General features: G+C 45.2%; 1 long non-coding RNA gene across 1 annotated transcript; it reads right to left on the bottom strand.

Moving 5' to 3' along the window:
• Window positions 1–4,367: 4,367 nt before the first annotated feature.
• Window positions 4,368–22,968, bottom strand: LOC102446248 (uncharacterized). The gene is made up of 3 exons (XR_332801.5): window positions 22,174–22,968; window positions 19,086–19,180; window positions 4,368–4,705 (listed from the first exon to the last, which is right to left on the bottom strand). It is a non-coding gene; the product is annotated as an uncharacterized LOC102446248 (long non-coding RNA).
• Window positions 22,969–23,533: the final 565 nt, after the last annotated feature.

The raw sequence follows: 23,533 nt of genomic DNA, 5'->3' as shown, positions 1-23,533 counted from the left end.
TCTCTTGAATCCAGGGATGCAAACAGGTAACCCGTTACCTGGTAAGCATTACCCTTGACAAGTGATGTTTACTGGGCACTGATAAACCAGTGCCCAGGAGCAGTCCTCTGCCCACGGCCTGCCACAGGTGGAAGGCTGCCCCAGCACAGGCCGGGAGCCAGTGACAGCCAGAGCCAAGCTCCAGCCCCACCCCCAGACCACTTAACCTAACATTTAACCGGTTAACTGATTAATCCGTTTTTTTAATCCCTACTTGAATCCTCAATAATTTCAGAGAATCTTATCCTTTAGTTCAGGGGTTTTCAAACTCTGGGTCATAGCTTGTAAAGGGTAGCTGCTAGCTGGCCACGAGGCACTTTGTTTCTCTGCACCTCCACAGGTACGGGCAATCGTAGGAGCTACATGAAGCAGTGTGGACTGGGACACTGCTTCCCATAACTCTCATTGGCCAGGAACGGTGATCCATGACCAACATCAGCTGCGATCCCTGCACCAGAAGAGGCACAGGTAAACAAGGTGTCTCATGCCCAGATAGTGGCTTGACCTTACAAGCCACAACCCAGAATTTGAAAACTCCTGCTCTAATCCACCAACAGCTTATGGACAAACATTGTACCAGTCAGCCATAACAAAAGTCCCAAAACCTGATCCATATCACCTCACTGCACATAGGCCTTGAAATTACATATTCTCTTTGGCATTAACATAATACCTCATTCTGGCTTCTTCTGCCACATCCAAACTCTGCTAGACCTCCACTTCTTGCTAGGACGACCACCTCAATCTGTCCTTCGGAGGTACAACCCTGCTTTCCCCAGCAGGAATTCTCATTGCTGGGAGCATATTTGCCAGTGCAGCATCCTTGGCTCCCCCTGGCCCTTTCATGAGTCCTCTCTTCAGCAAGGAGACATCAGAAGGTAACTCTCTCTGCTGCTTTCTCTTCCGTAGCCCTTTCTGGGCCTTTGCTCCGGCTCTCGGACTGAGCGCCAGATGGCAACTCACTCTGGCTCAGGAACACCAGCCAGCAAACCCCACTAGCTTCTCTCCTACCTTTCAGCTCTCTGGCAGCTCCTTCCACTGCCCTTCTACTGATTGGCTCTGTTCTCAGCCTGGACTCCACCAAGCCTCAGCTAGCTCTGCCCGTGGTCCCCCACCCTCTTCATTGGCCCAACTAGCAGAGCCCGGACTGGACAGGAGTGCTAAGCCCAATTTCACTGAATGTGCCAGCTTCCCTATTACATTCCTTAACATGACAGTTTTACTGGTTTGCTGGGATTTTAAACATCAGTGGATCTAGAAGTTCGAAAATCACAGAGCTTTCTCTTTATCTCCCTCCCCCGCATAACATACACACACACATGATCTAGATTTTCAAATTATTGTAACCATAAATTAGCAATCTGAAAACTTGCTAAGCAAGCGACGCCTCAGAAATAATTAGCACTTTGAGAAATCTTAATTTACAAGTTTATCAGCGTCTACTTGAGTAGGAACATTCTGAAACTGGAAAAACTTCAACCTATTTCATTTATCTGAAGAAAAAAATATTCTTATCACCAAGACAACTTTTGGGGGGGCAACATTTCAGCACCTCAATCATTAGGAAGCAATATCAAACAAACCAGGTTTTATTATTGCATTTGAAGTTGAAATAAGGGAAGTTACTGTGCTTATGGCTAGAAAAGCTGCAGACCATATATCCTTGCATAGTGAATAAGGTGCAGTACTAACTTTTACCAGCATGCCCTCATGACCCCTTTTGAGTTTACTCTCTTTCAGCCGATATTCAGTCTCCCCATCCTCATCTGCAAGGCCCTACATAGATTCTGCTGCCAAGTAAGCTCTCACTTACATATGTGCGCCTAAGCATTTGTTTTCCAGGCAGGCCTCTCTTCAGTCTCCACCTATTCTTCAGGTAGGAGGTGCTACTAGACTATCTGTTGTTTTTTAAGTTTTTCCTACTCTTCAGTTCATTCCTATTTTCACGTGGCCTCCTACATTTGGAACAGCCTCACTTCTTGTGTGCTGAGTGAGCTACCTTCTCCTTTCATTCTTACTCTCTCTTCCACAGCTCATCTCCCCATCAGGACTGTCTATACTGTAGTAAAACCCATTGCTGCCCCCCGCTATTGATTCAGCCTCATAGGGCCAGGGTGCAGAGCTATAAAACTGCAGTGTCGACATTTGAGTTAGGGCTGGAGTCTAAGCACTGAGACACTCCTGCATCCCAAAAAACAGGCTACAGTCTGAGCCAGAACATCTACACTCCAATTTTATAGACTCACAAGCTCAAGGCAGCTGGTATGAGCCAGTTGCAGGTGTTTTATTGCAGTGCAGACATAACCTAAATGATTTGGGCTCTGAGCCTACAAACAATTCAGTGGGACTATTCAAGTACTCACTGTTAAGCAAAGATATAGGTTTGGAGATGATCAGGGCCTTGTACGGGATCCATCTTGATCATTTTAAAGGGGTCTCTCCTTTGAAAAGTGACGCTATGAAAACAGTACTGAAGGATTCCATATTTGGTTTGCTCAACATCCATACTATATTTTCATACTTTTTTTGTTTTTCTCTCCTCCCCCATTCCCAATAGCCAGAAAGTAGGAATAGTACAGAGGAATGCAGAATCTTCAATAGTGGTGATGATGAAGAAAGAACAAAAGAAACCAGCTTGGATCTCAGATCCTAATGCGTTTGCAGTTAGGGGAAAAAATATCTTTATAGCCTGAGTCCCTGCCCCTGCAACAAATGTAACAGATTTTGAGGCCTGCATTTGTAAACTGAACATATCTGCTGTGAAATAAGAGAGACACGAAAAGCATGAAATCACATAATGTCATTTTTACACGTTCACTAGTTAAGAAATATACGTGAAGCACTGTGAGGTCCTCAGGTGAAAGATATGATAAAAGGGCAAATGAACGTAATGTAAAATATAAATAGTTACTTTAGTTTATCTGTCTAAATTATTTCACATCATTTCCCCCACTGATGGCATGGCAGGGCCCCTCCTTGACCTCTCCAGTCACAACAGTTCCCCTCTGGTGATGGAGACAGCTGCAAGTAAATCAGTCCCACTGTAGACAGGTTTTTTATTCCTCACTCAGGTTTTTTATTCCTCCATTTTTACAAGGCGGGCCTCAGGGATACTCTTAAGCCAAACAAAACAAGTTCATAACTCAAAAAGCTGAACACCTTTCCCTGCCTCCAACCTGGGCTGTTGCCTCACCATGCTGCCCCGTGGGTGCCACTCCTTCCCCCAAACAATCCATTAACAATGGCTGTTTCACAGGAAGGAGAACAGCATTCTAGGAGAATCCCCTTCCACGGCTTGTCTTCCTCCCCTCTCTCAGCACAAGAGAGGGTTTTAAAGGTCACTGGTAGCCCATAGCTGGCCTCAGGTGTGTCTAGCTAACCTGAACTAACCCTTTTTCAGCTCATAGGGAACAGGATTCTCACCATTCTAGAGCAGATAATCTGACCTCCCACATGATACATATCTATCAGCAGTACAGTTTGAACCTCTCTAGTCCGGCACCCTCAAGACCTGACCGGTGCCAAATCAAAAAATTGGCCAGATCATAGGAGATCGATATTGTTTAGCAACATTAACAACACTTGCACTGCTTATTGGGCTCTTAGAAGACAATTAGGGGTAAATTAGAGATAAAAGCAGCACAGAACACTGAGAGCCAGGACCAGTAGCTGCAAACAAACCTTATGTGGGAAACTTGGCCACACCTATGATAAGTGGACATCCGGCTAACTAAAATCATACCAGATCACAGATGTTGCTGGACCAAAGTGCCAGACTAGAGAGGTTCAACCTGTACTACATCTTTTATGCCTAATAAATTCACTCATGATTAGTGAATGAGTTAGATTTATGACACACTCTTCCATTCAGATGAAGAGCACTATTGGAAGTGAACTCTCTGTCTCAATATATGAGAGCACACAGTGAGTACAGTCTCAAATCCATTTCAGTTTCTTATTGCCCTAGCATAACGGCAGGTGTTGGTATTTACCGGTACAATCTGTGTGTTCAGCTGTACAACAAATGAGAGAATGAATATGGGACAAGCAAGAGGAACTGAAGGTGGGAACTGCTGGGTATCTATATAAAGGCCAAATTCTTCTTCCAGTTACATCCAAGCAGTTCCTTTGTATTCTCTAGTTCACTGGTCCTGAACCAGGGGTAAATGTACCCAAGGGGGATGCAGAGGTTTGCCATGGCATGTATCACCTTATCTTAATATTTGCTTAATTTTAAGAGGCTAGATTAAAAGCACTAATGAAGTCAATACAAACTAAAATTTCATACACTGACTTGTTTGTACTCCTCTATATACTATACACTGAAATGTAAGTACAATATTTTTATTCCAATTGATTTATTTTATAATTACATGAACATGTGAAAGTCAGCAATTTTTCAGTCTTCATGTGCTGTGACACTTTTGTATTTTTAGGTCTGATTTTAAGTTTTTAAGTGAGGTGACACTTGGGGAACACAAGGCAAATCAGATCCCTGAAAGGGTTACAGTACTCTGGAAACGCTGAGAGCCAGCGATTGAGTTCAAAATCTTTCTTGACGCTCTGCTCCTCCTTCTCCCACTCTATTACACGCTGCCAGCTCTCTGCTCCCATTTTCATTTGATTCTTTTCTCTCTGCTCTTACTTTGTACCTTCCCGAGTTCTTCTGCATGGAATACAAAGCAAACCACATTAGAACTGAACTTGCAACATTTATTTTATTAGGTTAGAGGAGAACTGATTTTTCAGAGATAACCTCCCACGGGCGGCATTGCGAATACACCTCTTAAAAATTGGGCCTTATGATCTTCTAACACAATGTGGTTTATTCTTCACTGGATGCTATTTGATCTCATGCTAAGAATTTACTGTGCGATTACTGTCTTGATTTTATTCTTGATGTTTCCAAGTTTCTGATACTCTCTAGAGTTTCACACACTTTGGGATTATACATGTTATTAATATAATTGTCATCTGCATTGCTCATCTTTTATAACCGCTCAATAATTTTCATCATACATTACACCCTCTGAAAGACTGTTATAATTTCTGGTGTGTGATGAATAGTCTAGGAAAATATTTCCTGATTTTTGTTTGTCACAGTTAAACACATGTTGCTTAAACATGGCATTTTTCTTGCCTTGCAATAAATCAAAACAGGATAATCGCTGCCCAATTTATCCACTTTGCCATTTTCTAAAGGTAACATGTCAAAAACTCCCTGGGCCTGGGTTACTCACTGGCTGTGTCTAGAGTGTCAAGTTTTTCCGCAAAATCATCTGCTTTTGCGGAAAAACTTGCCAGCTGTCTACACTGGCCGCTTGAATTTCCGCAAAAGCACTGACGATCTCATGTAAGATTGTCAGTGCTTTTGCGGAAATATTATGCTGCTCCCGTTCGGGCAAAAGTCTTTTTCCGAAAAACTTTTGCACAAAAGGGCCAGTGTAGACAGCAGAGATTTGTTTTGAGCAAAAAAGCCCCAATCGTGAAAATGGCGATCGGGGCTTTTTTGCAGAAAAGCACGTCTAGATTGGCCACGGACGCTTTTCCGCAAAAAGTGCTTTTGTGGAAAAGCGTCCTGCCAATCTAGACGCGCTTTTCTGAAAATGCTTTTAACAGAAAACTTTTCCGTTAAAAGCATTTCTGGAAAATCATGCCAGTGTAGAGGTAGCCACTTAGTTTTGATCCCGCTTTCCTCTGAAATTTTCCTCTCTTTCAGCAAGATGTATTTATTCAGCTTCTGTCATTTCTGTGGTGGATGAAGTACAGTTGACAAGATTCTTAGACCAAAACCATTTTCTTAGCTCTGCCAAGAGGCGACCAACTTTGGTGTTCTGATCTCCCTGTGCTTATGGCAGAAAGTCCTCAGTACAGTAAGAGTGATATCCTAGTGGTTGTGTACAGCACGTAGCACAGTGAGGGACACTAGTTAATATTAGTTCTCTGGGTCTATTACAATAGAAATATTCTCCCAGTTGATATCAGAATCACTAGGGATACTGAACACCAGACCAGTTTTAGATTGAAAGAGCCCCAAAGCAAAAACAGTCTCTGTATTTGCATCTTACAGAGAACCAGAAACATTGCTGGTGATTAAAACAAGCTGAAAATGACAGCACAGCAAGGAAAATTTCGCCCTCGGTTTCATTTCTGACTCTCAGGGCACAGCTACCCCAAAGCCAACTGTAGTGGCACAGTTGTAGTGCTGCAGCTGTGTCACAACAGCCTCTTTGGGGGTGGAATAACTAGAGCAGTGAAAAAACTTCTTCCATCAGTGTTGGCAAGATCTACACCGGGGTGAACAGTAAGTGGCCCACCAACAGCGAACGACGAGCCACAGCCAATAAGAGCTGAAAGCAACCGGATCTGTGGGAACGCTCGGGTAAATAAAGCATCTGGTGTCCCACTAGGGACTCACCCTATCGTACTACATCTGATACACTGGCCACTTATTACCAAGCCCTGGTGTAGATGATGCCAACACTGAGGGATGAGTTTTTTTCACTACTTTAGGTTTCCATCCCCAAAAGAGGTGGTAGCTAGGTCAGCAGAAGAATCCCATTATTGGGTTGTGTTGAGCTAACTACATTGCACAGGGCGTGACATGTTTCATGGCCCTCAGCAATGTAGCTAGGGCTATCTATTTTTAAGTTGTGACCAAATCTCAGCACTACTGTACTGACTCATCTGTGTTAGCCATCTTTATTCAGCTCTCTTTTACACAAGGTGGCAGCATAACGACATACATCGCCACAGTTTGCACAGAGCCCAGAAAGCTGCTCACTACAGAAGCCAACTCTGGAGAGCAATTTCCTTTTAGTAGGAGGCCTTGTGCTCGCCAACTAGTAACTGACAGAGTAGCCATGATGCTATCACTGAACTGGTACTGCTGGTGTTGGTGTTCTGCTCTGCTGTAATGAGTTACCAGAGCAGTTTACCCCAGCTCCAAGTGGCACAGGTGCAAGTCACAGCGATGTTAGGGTTGCCAGATGGTTTAAGAAAAAATACAAAAGGACCCCCAAGAGTTGTTAAGCAAAAAAACAAACAAAAACAGTGTGGCCCCTTTAAGAAATGTGAAACATGTAGCGAGACTTTTTGACCCTAACAGGCTGCCAGCAGCTGCCCGCCAACTTGCCTTCCCACACGGGTAAGCACTAGGGTTGCCAGGCTGCCTCTGTATTCAGCTGGACAGCCCAGGATTTTCGCCTCCTGGCCGGGAAAAAAAATCAAAAAGTACCGGACATTGTAGGTGTCTGGTATTTTCTGAACTTTTTTTACCTGACAGGAGGCAAAAATACTGGACACCTGGCAACCCTACACAGCATACACAGTTTTACTGTGTCTCTGCACCGGGGCTTACACTAGTGGGGCAGAACAGCCTCTGCCATCCCCCGTGTAGATAACATCACAGGAAGTTTGGGTTTATTGTGTGCCTGTGTTTGTGATGTGACAGAGTCCAAACATATCAGAAAACAAAGAACGCTGGCCATTCATAGGGCAACTAGAAAGCAGCTGATAGTCATTTGAGAGCAAAAAGTATAAAAATGCTTCTAGTCTACCATTCATAATTTGGCTCTCCACACTATGGCCACTTATTTTAGGAGACTATACATGGCTTTCTGTGCCTAACTTCAGGCACCTACATTCAAAAATGTTAGCTTTAGTTGAATTAAAAAATACTCATCTAGCCATGCAATTGCTCTTCTCCGTTGATTTTTCACATGACTGAACAAGCCAGAATTTGTTCAGTTACTCTGGATTTACACTGGCATGACTGAGTGCAGAATCCTGTCTCTATACCTTTACATTTTCTAGGGTTTGCTCTATCTTCTTCACTAGTGACCAGCTGTAAAGGGCTCTGCTCGCTGCAGGTGCACTTCCTGGTGACGAGGTCTGGGAATTTAGGCTTATCTTCACTACACAGTAAATCGATGCCAAGCAGACATGATACATCGATCTCCGAGCACTCTCCCATTGATTCAGGTACTCCACCTGGACGAGAAGAGAAACCAGAGTTGACAGGAGAGCTGCCCCCGCCAACCTTACCACATAGAAGACACTGTGGTAAGTACACTGATTTATTTGTGTAGCTGAAGTTGCACAACTTAGATTGACAGGAGGAGGTACTATACACTAGGCCTTAGCTTTCACCCCAGCAGTACCCCGTGTCCTCATTGACTGATGCCATCTCTCTCTCTGTCTCTGTGACTTGGAGTGTTCCCTCTTCTTGTGTCGGCTGTGCAGTCTGGTCACTGTACAATTTCCCCCTTGTGGGGTAACAAAGTCCCACCAGACAAGATGTCCTCAGCTGCTTTTCTGTTCCACTTCTAGGCCCTGTGACACTTCCCAGAGATTGGTGGGGGAACCCAAACCTGTCCACAACTCTGGTTTGCACCCAGGGTCCCTCTAGTTATCAATCCACTTGCTTATTTGTGCTCCTCACCTTTATAGTACAAGCACCAGCACATTGTCTGTTCCACGGGGCTACTTCACCTCCTAGTCAGGAAAAGACCCCAAGGCTTAGTCTCCCCCCTGGGCATAGTTAAAGAGGCTATGGAGAGGCACTGGCCCTTCAAACAGTGGCAAGGCATTGGGGGGTGTCATATGCCACACCCCCTCCATTTCTGCAACTGCCTCGCTGCCCTGCAGAAACTGCTTTGGTCTGGGGCACCATGTCCTCCCTGCACTGCTCCCTCCCCGCTTCCCATTTCGGCTCATGGGAAATGGAGGCGGCAGCAGCAGGATGGAACAGCTGTTCTCCTGTGCTCCCACCTCCTACTCCTAATGGCCATGTTTCCTGTACAACAGTGCGTGCCTGCAGAGAGGCAAGGCAGAGACAATGCTGCAGCAGCTGGTCCCAGAGTGGCTGTCAACAGCACCTAGGCTTCCCTATTAAGCTAGACCAGCATCACCCCAGCAGAGATGCCCATATACCACTACACACAGGAGGGGAGAGCCCAGCATGTGACATCCCAAGATAATTGCCCCCACCCCGAATACAGATGTCAAACTATGTTTATGCTCTCCCCCTGGATTTCCCAGATCAACTCCCTTTCCCTCTAGAGGGCAACTACAAGCCCCTTCCCTGCAGTTTCCTCCTCCTTTCTTGCATCTGGACTTCCAACTCTCCAGTCATATGAAGAAGTGGGTTGTGGCCACAAAGCTCATGATACCATTTACATGTTTTGTTAGTCTATAAAGTGCTACCAGACCATTTGTTGTTATTTAAGTTTTTCCTGTCTTCATAATGTTAGCCCAGCTTCTTCTCCAGCTGCGCCTTGTCGGCAATTAGGCTGTATTGTGGCTTGTGTAATGTGAACACCCCATCACACCAGTTATTATAGCAAGTTTACTCCAAAAAAAGCCCCAGGTTTTTAATAATATAAGTCTGCATTGCTGGCATTAAATAATAAAATGATGCCCAGCTCACTGTAGCAAACACTGCACGCAGGTCTGGCAATACTGCTTATATGTAGTCAGTTCTAATATTTTGTCTCCACCAGAGGTAACAAAACAGCTATGGTAAATTAATTTTACCAAGACATTTTTTCATTAACCTCAGGAGCTTTACAGGTGCATTTGTAAAGCCAAGGGGCATAGCAGTAAAATGAAATAATCCCTTGTGATGTACAAAAGCAGTGTCTGATTTGCTTCTATCATCCACAGACATTTGCTTGTAGCTGTGCACTTCCTAAATCTAAGGTGTTAATGTACTAGCTTGACTCCAGAAATCTCAGGAGTTGTTAACCCCAGGCAACAGAAATGTATCTTTTGGGGGGCTGCTTCTGAATATCAACACAAAAAGCTCAAGCTGTTAAAGGAATGGGGCAGTGCCTCAGACAATGTCTGCTAGAGCAAATTCTAATTTTATCCACTTCTCAAGTGATTATTTTCTTATTAGTACTGTAAGAAAACTGAGCTAAAATATTGTCAGTGTCAGTGTGGCACTAGCCCAAGCCACTCATTTCACATCCATTTTAAAAGGCTAGATTTGTAGGTCAATAACCTACGGCCAGATTCAGCATCTTCTGATCATATTGACCTCCATAAGATACATGAATTAGTACTATTCAATGAAACCCCTTGCATGCATAAGTGCCACTCCGTGTGAAGGTTGCAACATCTGGCCCTTGCTAGTGGTCACTTACATCTTGTCAATGTGCTCTCTGGCTTGCTGTAGATTTGTAAAGCCACTTGGATTTTCTGTTTTAACAGCAGGAGATATTTAGCCCGTGACCACAAAACACCCAAGTTTATCTCCTAACACAGACTCCTTTAATCCCCTAGACCACATTTTATGTACATGATAGTACAATGTGTCAGTCATGTCATTAAGTGCCCTTTAATTCGGTGTAATTAGTAATGTGCTAGATAGTGCATAATCTCTATTACTTCAATTTACAGTCTAAGTATTATGTTTGCACCCAGAGCTGCTAGAGAAAGTGTTGCAACTCCAGAAAACAGATTTGCAAACTACCATAGGTTGCAACACTGAAGCTGAACATTGATGCTCCCTGGAATCTGTAAGTTTACAGAACCATAGCAAAAGGACTAGATTGCAGAATTTTCAATTGTCATAAGGAGCACTCAACATAGGATTAGCTGTGTTATAAGTGCTCTCCACATATAAAGGGCAGTACCGAGGGGACAATGTCAACCAAAGGTACCCAACTACAGCTGTAGATCGAATTGTTGCAGGATCTCCACTGTGGGGGGTTGACAGGATAAATTCTCCCATCAACTTGCCTTATGCTTCTCATTCCGGTGGAGTACCGGAATCGACAAGAGAACAATCAGTGGTCGATTTATTGGGTCTTTACTAGACCAGCTAAAACAATCCCAAGGGGGATGGATTGACACAGCACTGATGCCCTGGTAAGTGTAGACCAGTGGTCACCAACCAGTAGATCGGGATCTATTGATAGATCTTGGAGCCTCTGACAGGTGATCCTGACAGGGTTGGCCAAGAGGCTATCAAGTGCTGGTGCTTCAGCTGCCCCTCCCCCTACTGCTGTGCATTTCTTGCCCTCTGTGTTGGAGCTAACTCCCGCCAGCCCCGGGAGCCTCCTGGTTGCAGTGCAGGGCAGGGGAGGAAGAAGAGTGGCACTGATGTCAAGGTGCCCCCTCCCACTCTGTGTCCTATCTCCACAGAGCAGAGTGTGGGGCATAACAGGACTTAGGATGGAGTTTGCTGGCTGACTTTGGGAGTGGTGCAGGGCCAGGGCAAGGGTGAGCCTGCCTTAGCCTGACTGCACCACCACCAAAGAGCTACCTGAGGTAAGCAGTGCACAGTCAGAGACCACATCCCGAAACCCTCCCCAGTCATGAACCCCCTCCTACACCCAAGCCCCTGCCTCAGCCCCGAGCACCCCTGCACGCAAACACCCTGCCCCTAGAATCCCTCCTGCACCCTGACTGCCTGTCCCAAGCTCAGCTTAGAGCCCCTCACACACTTGAGATCCCTTAATCCAAGACCAGAGCCTGCACCCCAACCCACTGCCCCTGCCTGATGAAAGTGAGGGAGGATGGGAGAGGGAAGGAGAATGGAGTGAACAGGGATAGGGCCTCAGAGAAGGGGCACAAAGGAGGCAGGGCAAGGGTATTTGGGTTTGAGATAGATCTCGGATTGCACCTTAAATTAAAAAAATGATCTTGTGCTTAAAAAGGTTGGAGACCCCTGGGCTGCGTCTACACTGGCATGATTTTGCACAAATACTTTTAACGGAAAAGATTTTCCGTTAAAGTATTTGCGCAAGAGAGTGTCTACATTGGCATGTGCTTTTGCGCAAAAGCATCCGTGCCAGTGTAGATGCTCTCTCGCACAGGAAAGCTCAGATGGCCATTTTAGCCATTGGGCTTTCTTGCGCAATAAATTAACGTTACCTGTCTACACTGGCCTCTTGCGCAAGAATACTTGCGCAAGAGGGCTTATCCCTGAGCGAGAGCGTCAAGAGTATTTGTGCAAGAAGCACTGATTTTATACATTAGAACGTCAGTGTTCTTGCGCAAATACTCCCAGCCAGTGTAGACAAAGCCCTGGTGTAGACAAAATCTTGCCAATGTAGACAAAGCCCTGGTGTATACCTACCCTTAGGGATCTACAGTCTGGCCCTAAATGTGCAGCCAGGAACTGTTAATTCCAAGGGTGTGTCTAGACTACATGGCTCCGTCAACAGAGCCATGTAGATGAGGCAGGATGACAAAGGGAAATGAAGCAGTGATTTAAATAATCACCGCTTCATTTAAATCAAAATGGCCGCTGTGCTGTGCCAATCAGCTGTTTGTCAGCACAGAGCGGCAGTCTAGATGGGGATCTGCCGACCCCAGAACCCAGGCTTACAGGATCTGCCGACAAAGGGTTCTGGGGTTGGCAGATCCCCGTCTAGACTGCTGTGCTGTGCCGACCAACAGCTGATCAGCACAGCATGGCGGCCATTTTTATTTAAATGAAGCGGCGATTATTTAAATTGCCGCTTCATTTCCCTTTGTCAGTAAACTAATCTACACGGCTCCGTCGATGGAGCCATGTAGCCTAGACATACCCTAAGAGTTTATTAAGTAGGTAAAATGTCTCTCTTTTGGAAAAATCATAAAAAGGCCTTAAAGTTCAGTTGCTAAACAATGTGGTTTAAAGCTGAGGAGAGCAGAGGACATCAGTGAGAGAATTTCCCTTCCAGGGGGCTGGAATACTGAGCAAAGAGTACAGTGAGAACAACACATTCTCTTCTCTGCACAAAAATAAAACTATAAAGCCAAGCTCTGGCTCTCGCTCAAGTCATTGGGAACTTTGGTATTAATGGTAGTGTTGCTGCTAATGGTTGTGCTGTTAGTGAGAACAGGACTGAACCCAGAAGACACATTACTTACTTGCACAGCCATGAGACAACATGCTAAATATGCTCTGAAATGGAGCACGCATGAAGTTAAGCATTTGGAAGCCTGAATATACTGCAATGAAACTAGACCCTATTAAAAACCTTCCCACTTGAAATGTTCTCTGCCCTACCCTTCTAGAAAAGTCAGAATAAATTTACCAGAGAATTAAAACATTTCCACTGAATTTTACTCCAACCTAAAGACTTTTGGAAGCAGGGCTATTCAACTGTATAGGATTCTATGAAATGCTTACAATTCCATACAAAGGTGGTCATTCACTATGAATTATATTGTATAACCTTTTAGAGCAACTGCAATAGAATTGTGTTAAATTTCTAGGGAAATTAAACTTACTAAGGGTAATAAAATAAAATATAGCAAGAAGTTTGTTTGTTCAATATAATGGTGCCTTTGGGGTTTTTTTTCACTAAAAGACATTCATTATTGCATATTGTTTTGCCTTCAAAATTGTATATGCTTATTAACTTTTTTTCCCCAAAAAACCATATCAGACATTGGCTTATAATAAACAATAAATCCTAGAGTGCCCCGTGGTGTTTCCCATCACACAGCCGCTGCACATTTTAGCTGAAAATGGAAAAACAAATGGCTAGTGCACCATGGTTATTACAAATGATAATGGCTTTGAAATTTCACAGCTCAGTAAAGAAACTTACTGATTGTGAACTTGATAAACAAGCGACCAAGGATTTTGAAAGGGTTTGTATAAATTAACACCATTGGTGTTTAAAAATGAACATTGGGTATCTAAAGCTCCTTTGCACTGTGCTCTGGCTATGTAATTGAGACGCAATATAGTCTATAGCACCGGGAGTCAACCTGTGGCCCACAGACATCCTGTCTGGTTCCCTTCCCCCGCCCCCCCCCCCCCCCGTCACCTCTCATGCACTGGGGCATCGGAGCTCCACACATCCTACTGCTCCCTCTTCCTACCAGCACTTTCGGAGTACCTCAAATCACCTGATTCATGCTCTGTCCCGGCTCCTCCCCCTCTCTCTCAGAGCTGGAACACCACACACTGGGGCATTGGAGCTGATTTGCGGCATTCAGGCTCTGGGAGGGTGGGGGAGCTGGGGAGGAGTGGGGACAGAGCATGAATCAGGCCATTTGTGGTGCTCTGAAGGTGCTGGGAGGGAAGGGCAGAAGTGTGGGGCTCCAGTACACCAGTGCATGAGAGGCATGTGAGGGGTCAGACCGGGGGTCTGTGGGCCAAGGTGGAACCCCAGTGAGCTGTGGGTTGCTGCAGACCACTGAGATGAAGGAAGGCCCCTCATGCAGCCCACTCACTGTTCTTGGTTGCCCACCCCTGATTTATAAGGGGTAAGGAGACCAGTCCCTTATTTATCCAGGCACTAGAGGCTCCATGCTACAAGGTGCTCGTCAGCACTCTGGGCCTGATTCAGCAACTCTGTGAAACTGTGCTCAGTTAAAAACACAAGAGTAGGCCCGTTGCCTTCTCCAAAACTACCCATGTTCCTAAAGTGCTTAAATGCTTTGTTGGACTGGGGCCATACTGCTCACCATCTTGCAGGATCAAGACCAGTGTTCCCTGCAAGCTCAGTGCTTGTGTGACCACTCAGAAGAAATTCAAATGCTGCCCAGCTGATTACCAGGGTGTCCACAATTAAGGTTTTGTTTCCACTGGTGGTGCACATCTACACATGCCTCAGGGCACATACAATTTATTCTGCACACTGATGGAAAAAATCTGCACTTGGATGGAGAAGATTAGAGGGAACATTGATTAAGACCTAACAGAGCTATAGAATAGGATCCACTGGCTATACTTTTCCAAAAGTGGAACAAGAACCACTTCCCAAGCCACCTCCCCCAGTACCACTGGAAGCTAGGCCTTTCAAAGACTACTTCCAGGCCTCATCACTCAGGCTTTGCACCATCTCCCTATGTGAAGGCACAATTTTGCCTTTAGCAGACGTAACTGCTGATGGTGCTTGATTTGCTAATAACCTCCTTATCTGAAAACCTGCATGGGCTGCAGTGAAGTACACAGCTGTGAATCAGGTTTTCCTTACTTCCATAGCAAACCCAGCATTTTTTGTAGTGGTCAAAATCTTGTCTCTCCATCTTGAGAAGAACAAACTTCTTCTGAAGTAGCAGCAGCTGAGTTGCTGCAGATTGTGCACAAATGCCAGTACAGTTTGACTGAAACCCTGCTGTTCTACAGGAGCTGAAAACATGTGTGGATGTTGCAGGCTCTGGATGTCTTTTCACAAAGAACATCAATAGTTTCAAAGTTTTCGCCTAGTGTATCTGTCACGTTCTGCCTCAACGATGTGCAGAACCCAGCAAAGAACAAAGAAATGCTGATGCTTTTGAAAATTAGTGAGGGCAATATCCTTAACCTGTGACTATACAGATCAGATCATCTCTGCATTAAGAAAAATAATTTGATTGTAAATGAAATTATTTTACAGGCTATTCATCTGCTGCATAGCTTTTTTTTTTCAAAAACCAGTTCTCCCATCTCATCAAAGCACTTTTCTTATTATTATATTGTACCTGTGATGAGTTTTTGTTCTGCAAATAGTATGGTTTCATACTTTCGTCTCATTTCCCTCCATACCAAATGGCAGTATGTACATTAATTTGTCTTTTGACTTCTTTGAACCAGCAATACCTTGACACATAGGCTGCGTCTAGACTGGCAAGTTTTTCCGCAAAAGCACGTGCTTTTGTGGAAAAACTTGCCAGCTGTCTACACTGGCTGCTTGAATTTCCGCAAGAACACTGACAATCTCATGTAAGAAATCAGTGCTTCTTGTGGAAATACTATGCTGCTCCCGTTCGGGCAAAAGCCCTTTTGCGCAAAAGCTTTTGCACAAAAGGGCCAGTGTAGACGCTCTCTTCTGGAAGTTTTTGCAGAAGAACTCTTCCGCAAAAGAGTTTTTGCATGAGAATGTGCCAGTGTAGATGTAGCCTATGTAACCCAGAGGAACATCTATAAGTAGTGCAGATTTTACTACCTTAGAAAATGCATCTCTCCTCTTGTGATAAAAAGCAAGTTGAAATCAGCTAACCCTCCCCTGGATAGGTGTTCACTATAGAGATAACTTAAGGGATTGATGAACACTGAGGCTAGCCTATCATAACTGTGAGCATCCAGTCTGCAAAGCATACTGGAGTCGCACATCCTCACTGGGGCTGTGTTCCCCCAACTGTGTCACTAGGATTTCTGGAAGCTTGGTTCCTTGTACTGCTGCAAGCCGAGCCATTCTATTATTCTTTCCCGGCTGGACACATGAGGGAATTGTGAGTAGGCAATGGCATTGAGGACATTGAGCCGGTATCCTCACCACAAAGAGGAAGGTTCCCTACCCAAGAGGAAATAGAACTCAGACAGATAGAACTCCATGTTGTGCCAGCTAGCCTAGGCTGAAAGCACCACTACGCTTGGGTGAGAGAGTTTTGTGGGTGGTCAGGAGACAAAAGTTAGTGAAAGGGCAATCTGAGCAAGAGCCCATGTAATTCTGTAGGCAAGACATTCTGTAACTGCTCATACTCAAGGAAGCTGCCTCATCTGGCCTTGCCCTGGGCTGCTTTCCTCCCTTTCAACTGCTGTGCTAAAAAGGAACCTGAAAGCTTTTAAGGTTAGACAAAAGAAAGTGAATTTGTCCACATGTTCTGCTCACCCACCTTTTCTCTCTCATGCTAAAGAGGGAGGTAACAACCCACTCAGTCTCTTTAACCATCTCTGGGTGTGGTTGTAACATACCATCTATAACAGCTTCTATACATCAATACCTGCCCAGGAGCAGCCATTAGCAGCTCTCAGCATAACAATATTAATACCTCATTGAGGAGAAAGGAATGCTGTTCAAAACTCATTGAGGTGAAAGGAGAGAGAGCAAGTGCCCATCTGTTACTGCCAGATTGCCCCCCTTAGATTCATGCCTGCAAGAGACCCTCCTTGCACAGCTCTCTTTTCTCTCATGCAGAAGAGGGCTTTGCTGTCTCTGTGACTCACAAATGCTAGCAGCAGCTCCCTGATTGCTGACATTGCTACCCCCTGACAAGGATTGCAGGCTCAGCTGTGAGCAACTGAAGACTTTAAGGCTGCGTCTACACTGGCTGCGAGTTCTTGCGCAAGTAAACTGATGTTCTAATGTATTAAATCAGTGCTTCTTGCGCAAGAACTCTGATGCTCCCGCTCAGCAATAAGCTCTCTTGCACAACTAGACAGGCAACATGGATTTCTTGCGCAAGAAAGCCCTATGGTTAAAATGGCCATCAGAGCTTTCTTGCACAAAAGAGTGTCTACACTGGCAAGGATGCTCTTGCTCAAAAGCACATCTCTTGCGCAAACGCACATGCCAGTGTAGACACTCTCTTCTGGAAGAGTTTTGCACAAGAACTCTTCCGCAAAAGAGTTCTTGTGCAAGATCATGCCAGTGTAGACGTAGCCTTTCTGTTGGGGGATTACAAGAACCTCGGTAGTAACCACTGGGCTTGTGATGTAACTGGGAGAAGTAATAGGTGCAGGAAGCAAGGGGAAGCTTTACTGTATACAGTGAGCTGTGCTATGGAGGGAGGCTATCTGGAAAGCATCTGCTACAAGATGCCTGGGTTCTGTTATGTGTGTAAAAGAGCAGACGAAGAATAGGTACACGCGGTGGAAGGGAATGTTTTGCGGTGACAGAAACAGGCCAGACAGTGCAATGCACTGGGATAGGCTGGAGATACTCTGGAACACTCACCCTGACCTCTACTTACACCTCTGGAATCCTCCTGAAGGATAAACCATGGGCCTAGGGTCCATGTCCGCTGTCCCAGCTCTGGCCCTGTGGAAGTTAAGATTATAATAGCCATTCTGTACCAGTCTGTCTATCCCAGTCATCTGACAGCAGCCCATACCAGGTCACATCCTGACTGTTTTGGTTAATAGCCATTGATAGCTTCAATACAAATTCTTTTAATTCTTTTTTTAGCCTTAATATGGCCTTCATAAAATCCCAACAAGATGTTCTATAGGATGACTGGACATTGTGTGAAATAGTACTGCCTTCTGTTTTAAACCTGATGCCTGTTAATTTCACTGGGTGACCCCTGGCTCTTCTGTTATGTGAGAGAGTAAATAAATGGAAAAGCTGTACTCTCCCTGCCATCTTCTGCCCTCCTCACCCTCTCTCTCCCAGAAAATCTGCTGCAGCCACACGCAGGAGCCATCTCCGGTAATGCAACTCCACTGGTCACTAAATTAGAGCTAAATTCATATTCAGGCTATTGCACAAACTCTCAAACCATCCTGTTACATTTCTGTAACAGATGAAACAGAGGGAGATCTGTACATCATGCACATTTTTTTAAAACCTTAGAAAATGCTTCTCTCCTCATGTGGTATTATGTAAGTTGAGCTCAACCAAGCACTTGAGCTGTCTCTTGTAATAAAAGAGCAAAGGGTACTATATCTATTGAAGATACCCATTGCCCCAGTATATGAGGAGTGCATCTTAAACTTTAGTTTAATGCATTTATCATCACAGCATCCCTGTGAGATTGGAAGAATATTGCTTCCCTTTCTCTCAAAGGTTCCTTCTATTAATTTCCCTGGACATTAGAAGCCTAAATACCTTTAATGGATCTCAATCTAGGTGATTTGCCCAAGATCACATAGGAAGTTGGTAGAACAAAGAACTGAACTAGGTGCCAAACTACTGCCCAAACTATTGGGCCATCCTTCCTCTCCTGGCAGGTGTGGATTTTCATTGTTGCATTAAAAATACACTGTTGTATTAGGTTAAATGGACTGATAGAAAAGTTCAGATTTGAATGTGAGCTTTGTGGCTCAGATCTATCTGTTAAATTCAAGAAGAACTGGGGAAAAAATTAAAATATTAGTAGTTCCTGCTGTACTTGAAAATGGATCCATTCAACTGTCGCCGGTTTTAGCATGACTTTTCTTGCCATCTTTGTTTTGTAAGAAGATCATTCTAGTTAAATAGGACTTTGTCCTCTCTTTTCTCTCATTTGATCCTGCCACTGAGTAAAAATGCTAACTATGCAGTGGCACCAGAGCAGAAGTCAGACTCACTGCAGGATGGAAGTTAAGAGCAAAAAATATATATCTTCTTGAACAATAATCTTCAAAGGTAAAGAGGCTTTGAATTTGCCTGCGAGTCCATACAACCTACCCACATTCGGAAGTCACCAGCCTCCACTGCAAAAGTCCCTTTCGCTATGTTGCTCGCTAGAATAGGAATGTCCTCTTCAGCTTCTTAAATCTTTCCTGAGGCGGGGAGAGATGACGAGAGGAGAGGTTTGTAAGAATAAATTATTGTAACTGAGAATATGTATTTAGTTTACTTTGCTTAGATATGCCTAGGTGCTTGCCTGTCATCTCCCAAGGGGATTAGCAGATGGTTCACAGCACTGCTGCTTAACTGCACAAATCCACACTTCTTTTTTGTGAACTTTTTTAGTTTTGCATTGTTTCCAAGCAGACTAAATTATAACCCAGAGTGCTGGATATTTGTGAAAACGTCAAACAAATAAACCTAGGCTAAATATAAAGAGGGGTTATTTTTGCCTTCTGTGGATAATCAATAATTTCCTTTCTATCCACGCTATTAAAAACCAACAATGTTCAGGTTTTCAGTTGCCCTATGTCCACTGAAACCACACACACTATTAAAGCATTAATATAGAAAGCAGTGTTCAAATATGATTTTATTCTGAGAGACAAGTTCATTTTACACAGATCCCACAACATGCTCAATTTTAGTTTAGATAAGACATTAAGGACTACAAAGGTATTTAGGTTCCTAACTCTCATTGAAATCAATAGAAACTAAGAGCCTAATGGGAATTAGGAGCCTACGTAAATTTGAGGATTCTGGCTTGGGTCTGCTTTGCATAAACATAGCAGTGGGCATAGCTTACTAAACTTTGTAATAAAATAACTGTTTTGTTAACTTTACCAATTGAAGTCCTATTTGTATTACAAAATCAAAGTTTGCTGTAAGTAGGTCAGGGAATACACAGCTTGTAAATGGGTCCCCTTACCTCACATAAACATGTTAATAATTGTAGCACAGATGACCCTTAAGTATACTTCTATCAGGAAACTGGCACCTTACACAGTCATAAAAATTAATGTTTTTTTTTCATAATTTAGCCCAACAGAGTTCTTTCTGTGGAAGACAGTTCATTGTTTTTTACTCTTGCACAAACATCAACAGAGCTAATTTCCAATTATAAGGGACTGGTTTTCCCTCACTGACACCAGTGCAACTGAAAGTATAAAGAGGCATAGCAAGGGCAGAATTTGTCCTTCTGGATCTTTGTTACTGGTGAGTATCTATTAGTCAGAATCAATCCAGCTAGGCTGTCAAACCCCAGACTAGGTTTGATTTGGCAATTAGAAAGAGTGGCCCTATATTTTCAAGAGTGACTTAATTTGAGGAACTTCAGTTTTTGAGTGGCTAGCCTGAGACATTTTTAAGATGCCTGAATGCAGAAAATGTGGACAATCTGGCCGCCTCAAAATGTGTTCGGTTGGCACCCAAAACCTGAGGCTCTGGAAGAATGTTACTTCTGAAAATAAAGATTATGCTTGTAAACTAAGCACACATGACATGGTGACTGAGAAACTGATGCTATTTGTAAGAAGTCATTTGTAACAGGATCACTTTTCAGAGAGCTACAGTGCTTTAAATCTCTGCCATTTTTGGTCAGATGCCAATATGGTGTACATATCTGGTGGCACAAGACTCTGTTTGCACTAGGAAAAGGCCTCCCTCAACTGGCCTTCTTATCATCTGTGCAACATGCCTCAGGTGGCACATGACCAGAATGTATCACTGAATTTGGTCCACTGGTTAAAATCAGAATTATTAGCTTCCCTGGCTTTGGGAAGAATGAGGTTCTGACAAGGCATGGGAAGTGAACACTGATCCATGCCTCTCTTTCTCTCCCTCCCCTCAACTGTTGATGATAAAAAAGAGGCTAGGAACTAGGTCAATAGGTCAAACCTGTTTTCAGCACCATTAGCAAAAGCATAAGCAAGGTCATGTTCCATCAGATATGGATCACACTTCCTGTAACTAATTTAAAAATGAGTTGCCCCATCTACAGTAGCAGCTAAACCATTTTCATCATCTTTTGAAGTAGTTCAGGAAAAGACAGGGAAACAAAAGGATGCCAGATAACACTGGGTAATGCACTACTAAAAGACAGATAAATATGATGGTGACAAATACAGTGTCAGAGCCTATACAGAAGAGAGCAAACCCAATGCTTATAATTGTTACAGGCAACAAATCATTTTCCTATTGCCACAGAAACTAAAGGGCATTTAATGGTGAGTCCTGTTTACATGGTTAGGGTTAAATTGACAGCTAGTTCATAATCAGAAAGGAACTTTCCTTCTGGTCCTACAGGGCCCAATCCTGTGAGTTTATAGGCAAATACTTATTTTTACTAATGTGAGGAGTCCCATTTAAGACAGCAGGATTAGTCACATGAGTAAAATTAGGCATTGGTGTAAGTAGAAGTTGCAGGATCAGGGCTGTAGCTTTTATTGCCTTCCTACACAGCACCCAGTGGGATTATCCATTAGTTTCAGGTGTTCAAATCACTCAGGCTCAATTTCCTTTGCTGAGAGGGAAGCAAGCACTGTGCCTTCTAGTTTCCTTCTCTTTTGTTGGGCAGGGGGGGAAGCCAGGTGGCATCTTTAGTTCCCCTCTCCAGATTAGGATTTAATTGTATTCCTGGTGAGTCTGTTCTGGTTGCACTCAGTCTTTCAGATGAATGTTTCATCAATATGATTAGGATCACATCCCTCAGTCTAGTCTATTTACACAATCTGTTGTGACAGCTCAGAGTCTAGTACTCCCCAAAGGAAATATTAGATACCACCCTATCACTTTATTCAAATCATATTTTGCACACCACTCTTTCAGCCTAATACTATGCTCCTCTGGATTGTATTTTGTGATCTCCAGCAGGCACTAAAAATCCTTCCTGAAAAAGGGAGATTAATATTTATATTAGCCCTCAAATTGAGTGGCGGGTTTGTTGGGGAAAAGGAGGCAGAAAAGGTTTCCTTGTAGCCACAAATACCCTGCAGGAAAGGGAACACTGGCAAATCCTGCGATTCTCAAGAGGGTGGGAGGCAAATAACACCCCCCCCCCCAGCAATCCCCCCTCAGAAGAGCTGTGTGTAAACTCAACGCTTGTCTCTCGCCCACTTGGCCCCATGCAGGGTATTACCTCACCCACCTTGTCTCTCCCAAGGGACCAGCCAGGCCGCGCAGACGAACCCCTCCGGCCCCCACTGCGAGGCGGGGAGGGGAATGGCCCGCGTGTGCCGCAGGTACTGGGGGAGGGGGCGCTAATGTTGAGCCGCAGCCGGCACAAGGCCCGCGGGGGAGGGGCAGGCGGGCACCAGGCGGCTGCAGCCGCTAGATGGAGCAAGGCCCCCGCCCCGGAGGAGAGAGCGGACTGGCGGCTTCGCGAGTGGTCAGCCCGCCAGCGCCTCCTCCCTGGGGCGGAGCCGCCCCCCGGGGCCGCCGCTTCCTGCCGAGGCTGGAGAGTTTCCTAGAGCCGGGGGAAGGGCCCCGCTGCCGCCTCCTTTCGCCGGGCGGGCCGGCCCGCGGCTCAGGCATCGCAGCGGGGCGCGCTTAGAGGCGGGCTGGTCCCCTGAGGACACCGCTTCTTTCCCAGCCGGGCGAGCCTTGTTCTGGGCCCCTCCGGCCGCAGCCGGGCTGCCTGGCGGAGCCGCCAACAGCGCAGGGCCCCTCCCCGTGCCTCGGCTGGCGCCCGGCGGGACAGAGGGTGCCGAAGCGGCGCCCCAAGCGTTGGCTTTCTAAGGGGCGCGGGCCTTGCCCGTAATCAAGGGCGGGGGGCGCTCGGGACGGGCATCAGCTCTGACGCCAGCAGAAAATGTGTGAGCCCCTGAGCCGCTTCTCTAAGGGCACGCACCGGGGAAAGCGGCAAAGGGGTGAAAACAAGCACGATCCATCCGTGCGCCTGTCTTGTTCCTGGGACAAGTAGCCCGGGAGCTTCCTGTCCGTTGACCGAGCTGGATTTGCTCGGTTGTAAGGCGTAGCGGAGGGGGTCGCTATTGGGCCTTTATTTACTGCGGGGTAACGTCGACATCAACAAGGCTGCCCCGCTGCAACAAAGCCCCCTTTGCACAGAAAGTTCATTAAATCCGGAGCCGGGCTCGCTTGGCACATGACGCACGTGCCTTCCCCTTCGGGGGACGGGGGGAGCAAACAAATCACAACACAATCGAGTGATAAAAACAACCCCCTGGCTCGAGGGGCGCTTGGCATAATTCGCGTTTGCCTCGCTTGAGGAATAAAAGAAATTGAGGAGTTAAGAGTGAAACCTAAGCCCTTTGATACATTCACCTGCAGACTGGGGGGGGGGAGCCCCTGCAGTTCAATATTTAAAACGTTAGCGTGAGACCTGCTTTGTTGAGTCTAGCTCCTTTGGGCAGCGTTTTCCAGTCGAGGCGTTTTCAGGGGAGTTGAGCAGGGAGCTTCAAGTGTTTCAAAGGAAAATAAGGTCTGCTAAGAAATATACAGCAAGGACCCGACTCCTGAGATGCACTTGTAAGCTGCATCCTCTTCAC

Source organism: Pelodiscus sinensis, chromosome 2 (assembly GCF_052426305.1).
Source record: "Pelodiscus sinensis isolate ZL-2025 chromosome 2, ASM5242630v1, whole genome shotgun sequence".
Lineage (NCBI taxonomy): Eukaryota > Metazoa > Chordata > Testudines > Trionychidae > Pelodiscus > Pelodiscus sinensis.
This window is presented reverse-complemented; position numbering and strand designations above follow the sequence as displayed.